The 19650-nt window shown below is 38.6% G+C and overlaps 1 protein-coding gene and 1 pseudogene across 1 annotated transcript in view; both read right to left on the bottom strand.

The window, feature by feature from the left end:
* Positions 1 to 19650, bottom strand: part of ror2 (receptor tyrosine kinase-like orphan receptor 2) — a 96345-nt gene that overhangs the window by 74342 nt on the left and 2353 nt on the right. The window lies entirely within an intron of this gene.
* LOC120481616 (peroxisomal membrane protein PMP34 pseudogene) lies at positions 530 to 1185 on the bottom strand (annotated as a pseudogene).

Raw genomic sequence — 19650 nt, 5'->3', positions numbered from 1 at the left:
ATTACTGACTTGTGTCTACCAATTTACATTATTGAACAGCTCTAAAACTAGGAACAAACGTTTTATTATTTTCAATTGATGTGACCGTTTTTTTCCATACATTCTGTCATCATTTCCCACAATGTCAATACAACCCTGTATGACTAACTATGAAATAATGTTGGTAACCAAGCCATTTGATTCCCACTGACTTCCATTGTTTGTGTGTATGGAAAAATTTATTATTTTCTCCACACAGATTTGGATCGACATGAGGGCGAGTACATGATGACAGAATATCCTTTTGTTTTGGTTATGGTTGAAATATCCCTTTAAGAGCATGGGAATTGTCCATGCATTTCTTCTTTTAGCTTATAAACCCAGATAAGTCTCGTGGCCAGCTACAACTCCCTGCCACCAAACATCAGCACGTCTACATTTGCCGACAGTGTCAGTCCAGTTGGATCAATAATACTGTTGTTGAATATTAAAGGGTTAGTTTATCCAAAAATGAAAATTATGTCTTTTTTTTTTTTTTTTTTTAATCATTTGACCACTGCTCAACACACAAGTACTCATGTCAGCGTGTGAAGTTCCTAAGACATCAGTGGGACGTCACTGTGCGTTTGACCCCCATGACCCTGAAGGTGGTGTTGGCAATCTTCTCGTACAGCAAGAACATCAGTGCGGCAGTGAGGACCGTCTGAAGCAGCTTCGCCTCCAGGCCTTTGAACAATCCCAGCATGCCCCACTTCCTGACTCTATTGATGAGCAGATACATGACAGATCTCAGGCTATTCAGGAGTTTGGACCGATCTGCAGACCTGCCATGCTGTCCGAACCGTAGAACAGACTGAACTGTCTGTAGTGGGTAGGTTATGGTGGTTGCTATGGCTTTAGCAATGGCTCCAATAAGAAACACCTCCAACGAGGACAGCTGTCTGTTCACGCCCCTCAGGAGATGCCTTTTCAGACCCTCGTAGAGCATGAACTGCACAGCTGGATTGAGCACCAGCAGCAGGGAGGGAAACGTCCCGTTCCATAACGCTCCCACTCCTTCCTGCTGCATGATCTGTACAAACGCATCCATAATTCCTCTGTAGTGTGTGGGCTGTATGTCCTCATTTCTGAATTTCGCACCCTGCAGTTTCAGTCTGGTATTGACTACCCAGAGTGGAGTGGTCACAAGAACATTCACTACACATATATATATATATATTGGTTGCTTGCTTGGTTGGTTGGTTGCTTTGTTGGTTGGTTGGTTGGTTGGTTGGTTGGTTATTGGTTGCTTGCTTGGTTGGTTGGTTGGTTGCTTGCTTGCTTGATTGGTTGGTTATTGGTTGCTTGCTTGTTTGGTTGCTTGGTTGGTTATTGGTTGCTTGGTTGGTTGGTTGGTTGGATGCTTGGTTGGTTGGTTGGTTGGTTGCTTGGTTGGTTAGTTGCTTTATAGGTTGCTTGCTTGGTTGCTTGCTTTGTTGGTTGGTTGGTTGCTTGCTTGCTTGGTTGGTTGGTTGCTTGGTTGGTTGGTTGGTTGCTTGGTTGGTTGGTTGGTTGCTTGGTTGGTTGCTTGCTTGGTTGGTTGCTTTGTTGGTTGCTTGCTTGCTTGGTTGGTTGGTTGGTTGGTTGCTTGGCTGGTTGGTTGCTTTATTGGTTGGTTGGTTGGTTGGTTGGTTGCTTGGTTGCTTTGTTGGTTGCTTTCTTGGTTGGTTGGTTGCTTGGTTGGTTAGTTGGTTGGTTATTGGTTGCTTGCTTGCTTGATTGGTTGCTTTGTTGGTTGCTTGTTTGGTTGCTTGGTTGGTTATTGGTTGCTTGCTTGGTTGGTTGGTTGGTTGGTTGCTTGGTTGGTTGGTTGGTTGCTTGGTTGATTGGTTGCTTTATTGGTTGCTTGCTTGGTTGCTTGCTTTGTTGGTTGGTTGGTTGGTTGGTTGCTTTATTGGTTGCTTGCTTGGTTGGTTGCTTTGTTGGTTGCTTGCTTGGTTGGTTGGTTGGTTGGTTGCTTGCTTGCTTGCTTGCTTGGTTGGTTGGTTGCTTGGTTGGTTGGTTGCTTGGTTGGTTGGTTGGTTATTGGTTGCTTGCTTGTTTGGTTGCTTGGTTGGTTATTGGTTGGTTGCTTGGTTGGTTGGTTGGTTGGTTGGTTGCTTTGTTGGTTGCTTGGTTGGTTGGTTGGTTGGTTGCTTGGTTGGTTGGTTGCTTTATAGGTTGCTTGCTTGGTTGCTTGCTTTGTTGGTTGGTTGGTTGGTTGCTTGCTTGCTTGGTTGGTTGCTTGGTTGGTTGGTTGGTTGCTTGGTTGGTTGGTTGGTTGGTTGGTTGCTTTATTGGTTGCTTGCTTGGTTGGTTGCTTTGTTGGTTGCTTGCTTGGTTGGTTGATTGGTTGGTTGGTTGCTTGGTTGGTTGGTTGGTTGGTTGCTTGGTTGGTTGGTTGCTTTATTGGTTGGTTGGTTGGTTGGTTGCTTGGTTGGTTGCTTGGTTGGTTGGTTGGTTGCTTGGTTGGTTGGTTGGTTGGTTGGTTGGTTATTGGTTGCTTGCTTGCTTGCTTGGTTGGTTGGTTGGTTGGTTGGTTGCTTTGAAAATTATGTCATTAATGACTCACCCTCATGTCATCCCAAGCCAGTAAGACCTCCGTTCATCTTCGGAACACAGTTTAAGATATTTTAGATTTAGTCCGAGAGCTTTCTGTCCCTCCATTGAAAATGAATGTACGGTATACTGTCCTTGTCCAGAAGACATCGTCAAAGTAGTCCATGTGACATCAGTGGGTTCGTTAGAATGTTTTGAAGCATCGAAAATACATTTTGGTCCAAAAATAACAAAAACTACGACTTTATTCAGCATTGTATTGTCTACCGGTTCAGTTGTCGAGCCGCGTTCAGTGACGCTGATGACGTGTATCTGGTGTGCCCGAGCTTCGTTTAGACGCACACTGTAAACTAAACAATCTTCGCAAAAACATGTTGACAAGGATTTTGACACAAAGGAAAACTTGCATTATTTTGCCCAGCCATATTTATTTTAACCCGAATGCACGTAAGCAGCGTCTTGCGTCATAAGTGTCGTGAACGCGGATTGACAACAGAACCGGAAGAGAGTACAATGCTGAATAAAGTTGTCATTTTTGGACCAAAATGTATTTTCGGCACTTCAAAACATTCTAACAAACCCACTGATGTCACATGGACTACTTTAATGATGTCTTTATTTCCTTTCTGGACAAGGACAGTATACCGTACATACTATTCAATGGAAGGACAGAACACTCTTGGACTAAATCTAAAATATCTTAAACTGTGTTCCAAAGATGAACGGAGGTCTTACGGGCCTGGAACGACATGAGGGTCATTAAGGACAATGAGTCATTAATAATGACAATTTTCATTTTTGGATAAACTAACCCTTTAATATTCAACAGTATTATTGATCCAACTGCACTGACACTGTTGTATGAGAGGTGAACCGAGCTGTTTTCTGCAGAGCTGCAGCTGAACCGTTTCATAATTGATGATTTTTACAGTTATTGAACTGTTAATGTTAAGTCAATGCAAAGGCGTGTTATGCGTGTAAAAATTCCTGCGGCGCGAATGAGGCGTAAAGCGCACCGCGGTAGACGCGAATACGCCTCATTCACGCGTCAAATTCGCGTGAATGGCGTGTCTGGCGCATTAAGCATGAATGATTTAGTTAGTGCTATTTGTGCATGATGCATTTGACGCGAATTCACACCTGCCGCCCGAGTTGAAAAATCTGAACTTAGGCGTCAATTCGCGCCGCGTTAACCAATCAGGTGGTGAAGTATCTGGATGCTTCAATAAATTAATTTGTAATATGACTAAATGCCTGCGTGGTTCTAATGCACAACAAAGCAAATATTTTATCACTTAAAACTTTATTTCAATATACGAGACATGTTCATTTTGTATTTATTTATTCCATAGATTATATGAAATATTATTATGATGTAAAGAATACCAACATATGTGCATTTGTGTCTGGAATCACAGGACAGGTTAATAACTTTGGGAGGCTGGCTCTATTTATCAAAACAAAATAAATTACAGATTAGATGGATGAGGGCAAGGGTGATCCTCATTCCGATGCGGACAACAGGTCATCAAACTCGGCGCAGGACAAGCGGAAGTACCACTGACAGCGGCCGTCATCCAGGTGCAGCTCCTGGAGCAAGCAAATGGTGAAACTCGCCAAACGGTTCACCTCCGAAGGGTCCGGTGGACACAAATGCGGCGATGATGATCCCCATGCCGCTGTTCTGCTCTCCAGAGCAAAAACAGTGCAGTGAATCTCTCGATGAATGCTCGATCAACATAAAAAGATGGCCGCCAAACGGGTTTCGATGCTGACGCACGTAAAAATAAAAGTCTGAGGCGAAATTTACACGCGTCAACATCGAAACCCGTTTGGAGGTTTCACTCTTGACGTGCAAATTAACACGAAATATTCAAGCGTCAAACTAGACGCAGTAGACGTGAATTTGACGCGCTATTCACGTCCGGTGTGAACGCACAGTTAGAGCTGCTTTACAGCTGAATTGATCTCCGTTTGAATTACCGAATTCTTATTTCCCTGTTCTCCCTGTAAATTTGCTTTGTGTTTGAAACAATCTGTATTGCATAAAGCACTACATAAATAAAGGTGACTTGATTATTAAACTTTTTTTTACTTATTATGCTGATAACATAATTTGTATATTTATATATTGACCACAATGTATATTATCCACCATGGTGCTTTGCTTCATAACCCCTTCATTTAGACACAAAATATTTGCCGACCAGCTGTCAGTGCTGAATATGAAAGTATTTTAGCATAAATTCCTCACGTGAGTGTGAAGCCAACAGAACATGCCTGTGGGTTATTAGTTTCTGGCTTATCTCATATGAAAGGCTCAGAGGATCAGTCACCTGGAGGAATGCAGCGAGCCAGGCTGAACACCTGCCGAAGCAGACGTGAGCGAGTGTGTGTGAGAGATCTACCGCTGGCTGATGGCCATCACACTCTTCAGCTCTCCAGCAGATCCATGATTCATGAAGGTGTAGGGCTTACAAACTTAAACCTTATCTGGACAGGCGCGCTCGACGTTTGTTACTTTTTCTGTGGGAGAGCTAGAGGCAAGGACAGTTTACAGATTTCTGATAGGAAGCAAGATCTACAGGATTTACAAACGTCTTATTTAAGTACCATTCATAAAATGTAATGTTTTTGCACTGTGAAACTGTCACATTGTGTGCTCAAAACATTTCAGTGAGAAATACTCCATGTATGTCTGTTTATGCATTTACATAATGCCACAAAATTTCCACACTCCTTGTTCTGTCCTTACACAACAATCAAAACATATTTGCTGTTTATTAACCAGCATATTATATAGATTATATGTTCAGCAAGATTATGGTTAAAACGAGATGAGACAGCAAAGTTATTCAGACCTCAAATTTTAAACTATGTATTTTGAACAAAATCTGAGTTTGTTTTGGGGTTTGCAAGCACAAGCTTTCCAGAAAACTTTGCACCGGCTGTTAAATACATTCAAATGTTGACACTGAAATCTTTTCAGGTTCATTACTTCATTCAGTCCAAAGTTAGACATGAGCAAAAAACATGAATACACTGAAGTGCAGAAAAACCCGTTTCAGAAAGTGCAGAAAGACACCGTTGCGCAGGTGTTTCAGACATTTTTTAACCCTTGAACAAAGAACAAAACAGTAGGGCTAGGTATTGACACAAATTTCATGATCCAATTTGATTTCGATTCAGATTTCGATCAGATTCAATATCAATTACTTTGGATATACATCACATAACAATACATGGCAATTTTTCTAAAAGAAAAAATATCTCTCAACTAATGCTGCAAACTATACATGGGAGTCAGTTGGCAGTTATGGTAACTGATTTGTATACAAACAATTAAATTACACTCAAGGTAGTTTTTATAATAATAAAGTTATAATAGGCCTACTAAAATTTCATTGTTTCTCTCAACTTGTCTTTTGAAACATAAACATTTAAATGGTGGCTGTCAACTTGACGGATTTATTCAAATATGTATTATATATTGAAGAACACAAAAAAAAAATCATAGATATGTAATATGGTGCTAGCAAAATGCTCCTCTCAAGAGTTAATTTATTTAGCTACCAATTTTTTGGTCATGGAATATGTTTTTGTGATGTAAATGGTACTGATTAGGGATGGGACGATAACCGGTTTCACGATAAACCGTGATAAAATGTACTGACGGTTAGTATTATCGTTTAAAATGTAATTATCATTAAAACCGTGTTTGATTATCGCGATTTTAATAACTCACTGAATCCTGTCGGCCAGTCTGACGCAGGCACGCAGCACGCAATATTTTTTTAAATTACTTTTCGAGAAGGAATGGCGGAAGGCAGTGACCGTGCTTAAGAGGTTTTTTCAGCCTTTTAAGAGGACCAAATCTGAGGTGTGATCATATTTGGGGTTTTACAAAAGTCCTGAGGGAAACTTGATCGAGGATGGTCACCCTGTCTGCCGAACAAAAAGTCACTGCAATAGAAACACTTCAAATCTGCCGAGTCGTCTTGTGCGATCATCACCCGAACGCAAGGCAAGTTAACTTTGACCTTAATACCAAAACTACATCTGGGAAACAATTGGGCACGAAATGTTGTTTTGAGTTGAAACATTTTATGTCACTCACTTGAAATAGACGTGAAGCTTCCGCGAAGAAAAGTTTGTAGCAAGTGGATTTGAGCCAAAGACGAACAAACAACTTCAAACAAGACTATTATTAAGAGTGATATTTTAAGGGATAGTAAAGTATAGATGCATCATGTATTAAACCGATTTTATTTTTACCACATAATTACGGGGACATATTGAATTGATAATTAGATTAGCTAATGTTTTAAATCTTACCTGTTTATGAATTCATTTTGTAAAACAATCGTCCAGACAAGATATATCACACCAATATTATCAAACTCTGTAAGCAATAAATCAACTCTGATTTCATTTTTGCAATACAATCAAAAACCGGAGACGCAAGATGGCAAGTTGTATTTGAATGAAACAAGAGCGCGTGTCCGTTGTGATATGGATGTGCGCTGTGTAATATTGTGTTGCTATTGACGACGGGCATTATAAAGAAGCAAATGCCATAGAATAGAATCTTGCTTAAAAAACTGCATAGAGAGGCTTGTTTTATTTGTTGTTTGTTGATTTTCAATTATAAAACTTGTTGAAATGTTTTCAGTGTGAGCATCAGTTCTTTCATAAATTTTTAACAAAACCGTGATAATATTGATAATCACGATTATTTTGGACACTATAATCGTGATATGAAATTTTCATACCTTCCCATCCCTAGTACTGATTTTATTTCAGTAAGTTGTACTGTATCTGTTAACATATACCTTCTGATGTTCATTCATGTTCATGCCGCGCAGTAACTGGTGTTAAAGGATGATCGGTTCACGCTTCTCTTGAACCGTCACGCCACATTAAAGAGTGCCGAAACGGCATTTATTGTTTGAATTGTATGATAAAATGTACAGAATTTGCAATCTGAGACCTTGGCTCATATCAAACTGAAAACAGGATAGACTAATGGATTCTTGGGATTTAAGAATCGATATCGTAAAAATTTAAATCTATTAAAATCGAGAAACCAATTTTTTTTTTACCCAGCAATACAAAAATATTACTTTGTCATGAGTTTATCATGGCTATTAAAGGTTTGCTACTGGTTGGGACTCAAAAACTTACTATTATACTTCATGATTGTAAGTAATAAAGAGTCATACCAGCTAACAAAAATATGTTCTAAGAATGTTTTGCTAATGTTCCCATTGAATTATGATGCATTATGCTCTCTGAATGTGACAAAAATGTCAAAATGTTTACTTTTAAATGTTTTAAACATCACTTGTCTTGGTTATGCGAACGTTATTATTATCCACGAACATTTAATTTTATCAATGCAAACATTATGAAAACATTACAGCTGAATGCTCTATGCACAAAAAAATGTTAGACGAACATCCAACTAAAACGTTTCAGAAAAAGCACCATGAACGATGTACAGATAATGTTTTAGTGATTCATCTTTTGAGAACAGTTTTAAAGATGTGAAAAAACAGTGAAAGAACATTCTATCAACATTCCCAGAAGCATTTGTGTTCATAACTTTGAGAGAACATTAGCGAAGCACTGAGAAGTTTCCCTGTTAGCTGGAATATTTAGGGTTGGTTTTATATGCTTTCACACACTCTGTATATATAAATACACAGAGATCTGAGGTAGCAGTAACAACAGCTTTTTCACTGGATGTTTGTTCAATGTCATATCTTGAAAGTAATTTTTATTCTACATTCCTCCTTTTATCCATATTTCCAAGTTACACCCACAGCTCTCCCTCTCCCTTGAGTTTGAGCACACAGCTTTCTGACCCTCTCTGGGAAAATTGGTACACACACACACACACACCAATTCTCACACACCAACAAGCACTGTTGATTAACATCTTACAAGGCACTAGATTAAAGGCATTTTGGCAGTTTCTGAAACGAATCGGCCATTTCCTCATCTCAGTACATCGGTGGTCTTTACGAAGCGCACAGCTGGTTTTCACTCTGCTTTGCCCAGCAGGATTCACACCTAATGAAATATGTTTGTTCCCTTCAAATTTGGACTAAATAAACCACGCTGATGTTTTACAGGTACGGTTTAACTACTCAGAGTAAAATGTCCGAAACACCAATAGTTGTTCTGGCCAAGAAAGACCCACACAGTTACTGAGTAAAGTGACTCAGCTGCCCTCATTGAGGCCTTGATATAGTCTCGGAGAAGTTCTTTAAACATTATGATTTCCATGTCAAAAGAGCCAATCATCGAGAGCCAGCTTCTGTTTAAAATGACATCACACCCGCCGGTTCTTCTGGTCCTTCAGTGGATTAATGGTGGTCTCATGATTTCCCCGCAAGAGATCCAATTCTCCAGTAGATGTGGATAAATCGGAGTACGTAATCCAGGCCTTTTCTCAAAAGCTTCTAGTGTCTCTGATGCCAAAAAAGCATCAATTTCTCTAATGAAAAACACAGCCCACGCAGCCATATGAATATGTATTTAAACATGAATAAGCACTTTGCTTTTTGTCTGATATTCTATTTATATCTGTCATGCAAAGTGGAAAACATCAGCAGAGTGGCACCACAGACGGAGACGCAGGCCAGTTTTCCAGCAGAAGGCAGCCACAGTAATGCTCTTAACCCGAGGAGAGATTGGTGATGGAGCACTGAAGTCTATTCCTGATCTAATGCTGGGTGGCCTTTGGAAAAATGTCACCTTGCTGGTTTAATGTGGCGTTTGGATGAACCGGGGTCTTTAAGCTGCCAATGGAAATCATAGTTTTCGGAGTCAGGACAAATCCCACTGACTCAAGACATCCAGCTACTGGCACTGGGAGAGAGTAACTCCATAACATGTTTGGCACGAGGCATTGAAGCCGTTCATCACAGGACTAAAGTGATGTAAAATCTGAGCAGATATATAGTCCACTGATGGCCACAAACATTACGTTGGATGGAGTGTTTAAATAACTTAAACCTAGCTTTAAAAAAAGTCAATGAGGCTTGGGAACAATCAGTTGGCATGTATACGAGTGCACCCCCACTTTACTCGTCCTGTGAATGTGTGCAGCTCTTCCCATTCGTCTGCTGCTATAAGGAGAGAACTACATGATGAATAAAGTGCAGTGCAACTATCTGTGCAACAAACCAGTGCGTTTATGATTTTGATAACTTAAAATATGATAACACATACTAGTTTGCAACAGACCAGCAAAAAAACTGACGGCTTTTGTGCGGCTAAAATAACTGGACCTGAACGACTCCAGAAGTCTCGCACACTCAAGGTACACCCGATCTTGCTTTAAAAATAAGGTGGATTTGCCGGCAGAGTTACATTCAAATCCTTTCAGGCAAGTCATGCCACTCAGCCGCTATCTGGGCAACGCCTTCGGGCAGCTATTTCGGACTAACAAGACCAGGCTCCTATCTAAATGAATGAATGAGACTCAGAACTGCACTTTCCCGGTCACCAGGATATAAAAACCCCTTGTATACAAACAGCATTAAAATATGATAAAAATCGTTGAAGAAGTTTGATGATTTTGCCCCAAAATAAGATTTAAAAGGTCTTTTTCCCCACAGGTTATACATTTACTACGCATGCGCAAGGGTTCTCGTCTCCGCTGTCGCAAACCTCAACACATGCGTCAGTGGAACCAGACGATAGGCTTACATGTTTTCCAGCTTGACTGTTAAAAGCAGACGATTGGCATTCCAGCGGGAGGGGGGTGGCATGTCCATACAACCACCATCTTTGGTGTTACAGCTTTTCCCTATATAGCTGTATTGAGGATTGAGGAAGTGGCATGTCTATATAAATTGTCTTGGGTTACATGAGGTTTTCATATTGATGATTGTTTTTATAACCCAAAACACTACTATACATTGCAGTGATATCACTGACTACGTTTACATGCAGCCAATTTTCGGGTTATGGTCGGCGATGCGCAATATGCGTCATTTCCGATTCTTCTTCCTGTATCCAAAGACAACAACAACAGCAGCAGCATGCGGATACAATGAATAGTTCAGGGCAGATAGCGATCGGCTTTGTTTGCACTTTGCTGGTAACGTTACTGAGCTTGCTCCAAAAGTATGCTGTGCTGTGTCTCGCCTGGTCTCGGCATGTTTACTTCCGATATACTGCATGCGGGTTTTTGTATGCGCCGAGAAGTTTCTCTACTCAAAAGACCAAGATTCCTTGCGAATAGAACATGCAGAACACAAATCACTATGGGGATATGCCGATACGCGTTTACATGACCAAAAATTCAGGTTAGAAATTGGGTACCCCAGGTATATCCCGGTTTTTAAAATCCTCTATTCGGATTTTGCCGGTGTTTACATGGCCGTTCACGGCCGGGTTATTGCTAATATCCCGGTTTTGGCTGCATGTAAACGTAGTCATTGTAGCACTGACTTTACACTGTCACATTTTTTCCCCAATAAAATAAAATACAGTTTTCACCCCTTGTAATTTTCTAAAGCTTTCTAAAACAAGTGTCTAAATGGGATTACAGAGGTTGTCGGACATAAAATCTTAATGGTTTTGGTAATTTTCATAAAAATTTCGTCCCGAGTCGACATTCCATTCAGTAACGTTAGGCAGTTTTGATTTATATGCTGTTTATTGTTGAATGATGATCGCGTTATGAGATTGCTCGTTTCTGCTTCTTCACATGCGTTTTGATCAGGAAATACTGCACTTGTTCAGGAGACGTGTAATAGCGCCCCCTATAGTATAAAATAACACACTGATCGGCCTACAGAAAAACATCACTGCAGCGCTCAATAGTGATGAATAATCTGAATAAGATAAGGACAACGGCAAAAACTGCTGATAAGTACACATCAAACAAGAATATGAGAAAGTAGCACTGATAAAAAAAACAGCCTACATGATTTAATGTGGCTAAATAAGTATGAATCAAGATTCTTTTAAAATTTATTTCAGGCATATTCTTACAAACACAACCATTCAGTAGAACAAGCCGCGAGTTTAATACAACAGAGGAAGGACAAAGAATGGTGTAATGAGTTAAAGATTACACAGGAAAAGCCATTAACTTGTTTGAATGTCACTGACCTGAATCCACATTTAAACAGTGTTTTCATGCTGCTAAAAGGACCAATGCCTCAGTCATCACACACTTCACTTACTAATATATAAAACAGCAATACAGTTTGAGAGAGATCGGTCTGCTCATGACCCGCAGAATACATTTTATGGTATCATTCATCATTTATATATATATATATATATATATATATATATATATATATATATATATATATATATATATATATTAGAGCCCGACCGATAAAGGATTTTGAAGGCCGATACCGATACAAATATTTGTTGGTTTTAAAATCCGATATTCCGATATATCGGCCGATATATATTTTTTTTTTTCAGAAACGTGCAACAAAACATAAACAGATTTCCCTAACATTAGTTATTTGTGGTTATTTTTGAGTTTTAACTAAAATAATATAATAATGCATTTGAAAAAAACTTGTTTCTTTTATTGTCGCAACAAAACAGACTGATGATAGTGGCATTAGCTAGCTTTGTGGTTAGCTAGTCTATGATGAGCCATAATTTAGCAATGGATAACGTCATTATTGTAAAACATAAATTTTCAAAATAACAGGCCGAGGAGAGATAATGCGTCTCATTGCTATAACTGTCACGCGCTATTAAAGAAATACTTCAGTCACGTTGTCAAAAGTTAAAAGCACAGTCAATCAACTACTCTGGAACGACGTAACGTATCGTAACTATTACTAGCTAATTCCGCTTCACTCTCGGCTTATTTAACTGCAGCAAAACTGGACATGATAGTCACAAATTTTGTCCTGCTTATTTGAGTTGAGAGAACTGATGGGGATGTTCTTTTAATTGTTATTCAAGCAATGTATGTCTCGTGACCAACTCAACGAGTGTAGAGCGCCCTCTGGTGGACAAACTATACAACTCCAACACTCGTGACATGGTTCAAGCGTGTTTCGTCCGTTTTCATTTTATTTTTTAAATATTCATTTATCGGCCATTATAACTGCCGATACCGATAGTTTGGAAAATGCCTAATATCGATATATTAGGTCTGGCTCTAATATATATATATATATATATATATAAGTTATTTTAGTTAATAATAATAACTATATACATCTTGTTTCAATACTCAATACAAAACAACATTGCAATGCATGTCTACACATTCAATATCCTTGTGTGCACTGACACACACTTACACAGAGCCACTTCACACAACTAGCGCCAGCCACACGATCCTGTTTAAATGTCCTATTCTTACCAATCTGCATTTGATCAAAAATAAAGTAAAAACCTTAAAAAAAAATAAAAAAAAAACCTATGTTACAAATATCTGTTTTCTATGTGAACATATAGTAATGTGTAAGCGAATTTATTCCTGTGATTTTCAGCATCATTACTTCAGTCTTCAGACAGGATCTCTGAAATCAATCTAATATGATGATTTGATGCTCAAGAAGCATTTCTGGTGTTGAAAACAGCAGAGCCGCTTCATATCTCTGTGGGGAACGGTGATGCATTATATTTTCCAGGATTCCTTGATGCATGAAAAAGAACATTTATTTGAAAGGCAAATATTTTGTAACATTACCTCTCTTTCTTGTAACTTTGATTAATTCAATACATCCGACTCCTCGGCGAACAGAAGTGTTAAACCTCACTAAGCCCAAACTTTTGAACGACAAAACACCTCTTTTGGGTTACGCCAGCATGCCGTCGCTTCATCAACAGTCAGTGAGCACTGCCCCAGCAGGAGTGTGTTCAGCGCTCGGTCCGCATGGATCGGCTCGTGATCTCCTCTTCTCATGCTCCTCAACAGTGCAGTTTTCTTCAACACCTCTCCATCTTAAGGAAGGACACTGCGGCCCACTGCACTCAACTTCTGCTGCTATGTTTTGATTAGAGATGCTTGGATTAGTGATGCGAGGGTTCAATAATGTTACAAAAACATATTTCCATTCCTCCAGCACGACCACGGACCGCAGAGCTCTCGACTGCTGTCAGGACTAAGGCTTGGCAGGCGACGGCATATTTCCTCTTTCTGATGTCTCTTTCTGTGGACAGCAGCGAAAACTGAATCTGCACCACTGCATGATTCAGCACAGCATTCACATTTGTCGTTTTGTCATCACATTGCAATTGCCATAAAATGGATAAAACTAATTTTTAATAGCAGCGGTCTCCTCTTTTTGTACTAGTCCAACAAACCAACAAAGTGCATGGTATAAATCTTAAAGAGGTGATGAACTGAGAAATCAAATTTTCCTTGAGCTTTTGACATCTAAGATGTCATCATATTATAAGAATATCCTGTAAGTTTCAGAACTGAAAACGTCCTTGTTAGTCCAATAAAAGCTTTTATTGACACCAGGCTCAGCAAACGACTCGTTTTTCAAAGTGGGGAACTATGACGTCAAAGAGGATAAAACACCACCCCCGCAGGAGAAGATCAACGCCTACTTCAGCAATGCCAGTTTAGCCCCGCCCACGGAATCACGCATTACACGCATAGCTAAATAACATTGATGACAAACTGGATCGAGAGTGAAACTCATTATAATATGCAAAACTGTTATCCACTCACAGCAGTGGGCGTTTACTTCCAAGTCTTCAGTGCGAGACGCCCATAAGCGTTTTTGAGCTGGGCTCAAATCTAGGGTAGAAAATAGCCTATTCATTTTGATGTTTTGTTTTTGTAAAAACCAAGCAAACGTCATAAGTTGAACTCAGACAATATTAAAAAAAAAATTAAAAAGCCAGTTCATGACCCCTTTAACCAAAGTGTATCAGCCATTTCTCCCAGGCATTTATTTTGTAATATTCCATTTGTTTTTTTTCTTACTTTCTTTAATCAAATGAAGCAGCACCGCTGTTTTCAACACTGATAATAATCAGAAACGTGTCTTAAGCATCAAATCATAATTTTAAAGTGATTTCTGAAGGATCATGTGACACTGAACACTGGAGTAATGATGCTGAAAACTCAGCTTTGATCACAGAAATAAATGACATTTTACTATATTCACATTGTAATAATATTTCACAATATTACTGTTGCATTTTAATCAAATAAACACTGCTCAATATCCTCAATATCACTTAGTTAGGCTTTTCTAATAATATATTATAGGCCTATTTCTGAAAGTCTAGAAAAGCGTAGAACCAAAACTACTTCCTAAATATTACAGACAGGCCAGTGGATTTAAGCTTACAGCGCTTCTGCAGAACCAGGGTGAACGAGATGCACAACAGTATTTCTTCGCATGCTAGGCTAATTGACGAGGCCTTTCCCATGGTGAAATTGGCTGTTTCCAGAAGAATTAAAGGATCAGCTGCCTTACCGCTGTTTTTCATGACGGGCGCTTTGAAGATTTCCCTCTTGCCCTGGTCAACTGTGGATTAACAGACTGAACTCTGAGTAACTCCACAGGCATGTCCAGTTCCTCGCCGTCCAGCTCGTTTCACAGCTCAAAAGGCGGGGGTTTGACCCCGAGCCGTAAAACACCAGTCAAACTTGTTTCTCTTTGTTTCAAAAAAATCAAGGCAAACCAGCTTTCTTTGAGTCGGACTTAATACTGATGATCTTCAGATGTCATGAACCTCATGAAGGTATAGCAGGATGGATCTTGTGAAAACAAAAGTTCACGTCATATTTCACCCCATCATAAGCAAAATAAAATATTTGTTAGCCATTTCACGACACCGGTTTCAAGTAAAAACAGAAAACTTTTGTGCGTTTTGGCCGTTCATTTACACAACAACAGTGGTTTTGCTGGCCAGAAAAAGAACATTTTTGAAAATGGGATTTAAAGTGCAAAAACGATACAGTTATCGCCTCCATGTAAACGAAACCTTTGTTAAAACTGTGACATCATGCGTATGTGTATTACTACACTGTAAAAAATGTTTTTCAAGATTTGTTATCACAACATTTTTTCTTTTGTTAAATCAACTTAAATAATTTATTTAGTTCAGATAACTTATTATTTTGAGTTCAAAATTGTATTAACTCACTTTTTCCAGTTCAATCAACTTAAAATTTTATGGCAACCAGGTTACTTTTTAAGTTAAACCAACAATATTTTTTTACAGTGTATAGAGTTTCTTTACAAAGTGGCATCGCCATCTACTGGGCTGGCAAGAATAATACAGCATTTTACGCTGTTTCCGTGGATCCGTGTGAACGGAGATCGTTTCGACAACATTCCCGTGCATTCGCGAAAAAAAAAAAAAACACAAAAGAAAAAGAAAGAAAACTTTTTTGTGTGTAAACATACCAGAAGACACCGGCTACATTTTTGATTTTGGATCTTTTTTTCCTGGGAAAAGACATTAAAAATCCAAAATATGAAATGCCATGGATAAATATTTACTGCGCAATCCACTTTTGTAGAGGGGGGTAGGGGTGTGCGATATATGACTTTTGATCGTGGATAATTGAAATGTCTCCACGATCTGCTGAAGAAATATATCGTGCTAAAGAGCGTTCAGTTGAAGCTCTGGCCACCCCAAGACACAGTACAACAACACGTACATCCACATCACATGTTAACGCAAGCAAATATACACTAGGTTTTAGAGCTGTGAAACGATTATTCGCGATTAAACGTAAAAGTTCCAAAATAAAAGTTTGTGTTTACATAATATATGTGTGTGTAGTGTGTATAATTATTTTGTATATATATAAATACACACATGTATATATTTAAGACAAATTGGTTATTAATATATCAAATATTTATATATAATATTAATTTTGTATAAATATATATAAAGTACATACATGCAAATATGTCTTAAATATATATGCATGTTTGTGTATTTATATATACAAAATAATTATACGAACTACACACACATATATTATGTAAACACAAACTTTTATTTTGGATGCGATTAATCGATTAATCGTTTCACAGGCCTACTAGGTTTACATAAACACAGTCGGTTAAGTCTTATGTCTAACCATACACATCCAAAACGGAATGCGTGTTTGTATATTAGATCAATGCATGAGGTCTTAAAGTGACAGTATCCTAATAAAACCTGCCGTGACTTGTCCATAATGTTGATCAACCAACAAAAGTCAAATAGAAACTCCCTCACTGTTCTTCACTGAATAACTACAGTAGCTAGAGTGTTATTTTTACAGTTACAGTTCTTGTAAACTGCTGTAAATCACTGTTTATTCCATTTGTATATTATATTTTATTTGTAATATGCATCTTTGTTCTCATTATAACAAATAATTAAAGATTTTAATCTTCGTTCGCCTCCACTTTGGCCAAAATGGTCCGTAATCACACACATTTTGTCTTTTATATTTTGTTACCTTGTAAGGTTACATTTTTTAAATAGGGAAATCAGTTTGTCTGTCCTGCTTAGTCACTTGAAATAGTAAAACCAAGATAAAAAAAATCCCTATAAAATAGTGGCGATAAAATGACTATTACTAAGTCTATTTATAAATAAAACATTTTTAAGAATTAATTAATTACAAAAATATTCTTATTTTTAAGTGTCAATTTTCCTTCATCCCAATGCAATACTTTGAATACCAATAAACTTTCTAGGACGTTCTCCTCTCTTTATGTGTTAGGAAGGGGATCCTGATATTAGGAGGCACTAAACAGAGTTCAGCACTACGCCGGCCCCTTTTGTTTTTAATGATTAACAGATTCATTCCGCATTAACATCCAAAGACTCAAAAGTGTAAACATGCAAATGGCTCAAAGGAGGAGGCATTAGGAGCTGAAAGCCACTTGACTATTTAAAATCACAAGCCCACTTCTTCTCAGTCTACATTGTTTGAAGCCGATTCAGTTGTCTGTAGGTTCAGGGACTCTTATTAGCAAGTGAATCAATTACCACATCAATGGGCTTGTTGAACATCTCCAACACCTTTCTGATGGTCTTAAGTGTGAGCCAAAAGAGGAGCACCTCCTGTGGACCGGCTGAGGCCGAGGCCCAACAGAACACAAACTCACGCATTTTAACATGGACGGGGGCGCTTTGATTGTTTACATCGTATGTAAATTGTACTGTTGCACAGCTCTATAAAGCTGGATATCTTTTATTTGCTTTTATTATAACAGCATACAGTGCACTCACGTAGAGCAATGCATACATTATAGCAAATCTCAACACAGAATAAGCTTTTGGATTCCACTGTACAGATTTGACTATTTAGCTAAAATTACCAAATATATTTTGAGACAAAAGTATTAAACTCAATGCATTAAAATGATGGTATTTTGGCGAATTACAATACTTTATATTAATTCTATACTGTAAATTATATTTTTAACTGCGACTATTTGAGATATAAACTCGCAATTGTATTTTTTTTTTTTACGTATGTATTGTTGGATAAGTCGCCAGCACTTTTTTTATTTTTAATTCTGTGGCAAATGTGAGGAAAACAGTGTTAGATATAAATTCGCAACTGTAAACCGGAATAAGTTGGCGAAACTAAAATTTTAGGTACGGTAATCGGTTAGGGCTAGGCATACATTTTTTTTTTAATTTAAGATATTTAAAGTTAAAGTAAGTAGAACTTTCACACATTTTAATTGCTCTTAACTTATTTTTAGTAGCTTGAAACTTAGCTTTAAGCTAATTCAATAAATGCGACCTTGCTAATTGGTAATACAATGCTTTGATAGCATTAACTAGGGCTGTCGCGGTTATGGAATTTCCCTTGCGGTAATGTTGAGTGGCTCAATAGCGCGATATGCGGTATTACCGCCATTTATTTATTTATTTAATTTATAAGTATTTGTTGCTATATAAATAAAGTTTACGATGTGGACAAAAACGAGGTCATTTAACCAATAACCGAAACTAAACAGCGTCTATATGCGCATTGAAAGCATGATTGAAGGGCTTTCACTCAGCGCGCATATTGTTATGACAACGGACTTTGAACCGTTCATTCAACGAACACGTTCAAAGAAGCTGATTCGTTAAAAGAGATGTAATGAAACAAGATGTTATTATTTATAACTTTGATTTTAACTTTGTTCCACTTTTCAAGGCTCAGCTGATCAGCAATGCGTCGCATGGGTAACGCGGAAGCTGATGCTTCACTTATTAGAGACCAATATGGCATTGATTCAATGCGTGACTGATATTATTTTCTGCGGCTTCCTCGCGCTGTGGGATTCTGACCAGCGCTGCTGCTGACGCGCATTTGTGGAAAATATCCGTGACGTGAAGCTTGATGATACGACAAATATTTCGCTTTCCTTTGACACGGCAACCTTTTCACGACTTCAAAGACAGACGCAGGTAATCGCACGCGCTCTGCAGATCTCTCTCATTCACTGTCTGTGTGAAGCCTCTGTAGGCTACACATCACTAAGATAAACAGTCTTGTTGTTATCATTATGAACTTGTTTAGCATTCAATACACATGCATGAAGTTCAAAACAAGAAGAAGCCTTATAAAAAAAAACGTGAATATCGCGGTTGCTGCGGTTACGTGCAATCCTCTGCGGTTGACCTGTCAGAAGCGCGGTACTGCAATATTGCGGTTATCGCGACAGCCCTAGCATTAACATAGCATAGCACTTGCTGAATCGAGTACAGCAATATACAATATTAACATATATCTGTTCTCAAGGCAAGCTAAGGTCAAGGGGGTAATCCATCGACCAGAAGTTGAAGCCTCGCGGGAGCTGCCATCTTGTAGCAGAACTTCACCTGCGTTAGCATTCCCACTGACTCCCATTCATTTTGGCGTCACTTTGACAGCGAATAACTTTACATCTGAGGTGTTTAAAGACCCCTTTTGTACTTTATTTACTTCGAAAGAAACACGACAATGTATAAAATGCTCCATTACCTTGTAGCTTATGTTATGGCCCTGTAGAAGCAGTTTTAGTGAAAGTAGGCTAACGATTGCGTCATACCCACGCGGCTCTCTGTCGCACAGTAGAGAGATTACCGGACAGGAGAAGAAGCTCGCGCGCAATCGGGGAGACGTGG

The sequence above is a fragment of the Pimephales promelas genome, chromosome 23 (assembly GCF_988280905.1).
Source record: "Pimephales promelas chromosome 23, fPimPro1.hap1.1, whole genome shotgun sequence".
Classification (NCBI taxonomy): domain Eukaryota; kingdom Metazoa; phylum Chordata; class Actinopteri; order Cypriniformes; family Leuciscidae; genus Pimephales; species Pimephales promelas.
Note: the sequence above shows the minus strand (reverse complement) of the source record. Positions and strands in the feature narration are given on the sequence as shown.